At 45.2% G+C, this 1,214-nt stretch overlaps 1 protein-coding gene across 2 annotated transcripts in view; it reads right to left on the minus strand.

Moving 5' to 3' along the window:
• The window catches only part of shisal1b (shisa like 1b), a 32,516-nt gene extending 32,013 nt beyond the window's left edge, over positions 1 to 503 (minus strand). Inside the window, exon 1 of one of the 2 annotated variants that reach the window (XM_034535269.1) lies at positions 222 to 503. The gene's annotated coding sequence lies outside the window, so the exon portion shown is untranslated. The remainder of the gene's footprint in view (positions 1 to 221) is intronic. The other variant, XM_034535268.1, reaches the window with a different exon arrangement.
• Positions 504 to 1,214: the final 711 nt, after the last annotated feature.

Below are 1,214 nucleotides of genomic sequence, written 5' to 3' on the forward strand. Positions count from 1 at the left end.
AAAAGAACCGTGAGGGAACTGGAGTTTAAAAAAAATTAGAAAACTGCTCTGTGAGGACACTTCATTTCAGCCCTAATGGACCCTAAGGGATGGAGGTTACATGAATATGAAAAGCTTTGAATAGGAAATGTCTTCTTTGAGATAACAAAGTAAAGAGCACAGAATAAAACAATAACAACACGCAGTGTTTTCTCTAACGATAAGCAGCTTTCCTCACTAACCTTTGCTCGAGCCTGGAGAAAAAGAAAAAGGTCTTCTCGCTCACTCCCACTCGCTCAATTCACCACCCTGTTGCTCCTTGTTTCCTCTTCCTTTGTTGCGCCTTCCTCACAAATAGAACCTCCTCATCCTCAGGACCGGGGCAGGAATTAACAGCTCATGAGGGAAGCCAGGCAGAAGAGAAAGAAAACATACCAGAGAAGAAAAGAAACACTTCTCTTCTCGCCCCTAAGTCCTCCCTGGCAGTGTATCCCCATCCGTCAGAGCACAGCGACTGAGAGTGTGTGAGAGAGAGAGAGAGAGAGAGAGAGAGAGAGACAGATGAAACGACACTGAGTAAGTGGGCGAGTGAGAGAGAAAGTGAGAGAGGGAGGGAGGAAGGGAGGGAGGGACAGAGAGCTTGTGTGTATGCACTGGAGGGTGATCCTCTATACTGTATGAGCTCATGTTTATCTGCCTGTCTGTCTCCTCTGCATGCATTCCTCCCCGACAGAAGCCACAAGGTCAGTTGCTTTTACAGTAACAACACATTGTTTCCTCTTGAGGGAAAGGACTTCCTCTAGTTCTCCACTCAACTTCCCTCATGAGCAATATGTGTCTGTCTCTCTATCTCTCTCTCTCTCTCTCTCCTCTCTCTCTCTCTCTCTCTCTCTCTCTCTCTCCTGCTAATCACGACAATCTAGCTATCTGCTCATTTATTAGCATCCTTATTAAAGTTAATCTAATCTCTTCTCTCCCAGCATCGCCTGTCCAGAGGTTGTTCCAATGAAGAATGTGTCGCACGCACAAATTAACTGATACACTGAAGATAAAACTGCACACCACATATCAACCTCCCGGTTCTGAAAAGTGAAGCCAATAAGGAAGTGCCTTGCATTCTCTCTTATGGCCAGCAGGGGGCGACGACTCCAGGTTGCAAAAATAAGTCAGATTGTATGGAAGTCTATGAGAAAATGACTCTACTTCTCACTTGATTTATTACCTCAGTGAACATT

The sequence above is a fragment of the Cyclopterus lumpus genome, chromosome 6, assembly GCF_009769545.1.
Source record: "Cyclopterus lumpus isolate fCycLum1 chromosome 6, fCycLum1.pri, whole genome shotgun sequence".
NCBI lineage: Eukaryota > Metazoa > Chordata > Actinopteri > Perciformes > Cyclopteridae > Cyclopterus > Cyclopterus lumpus.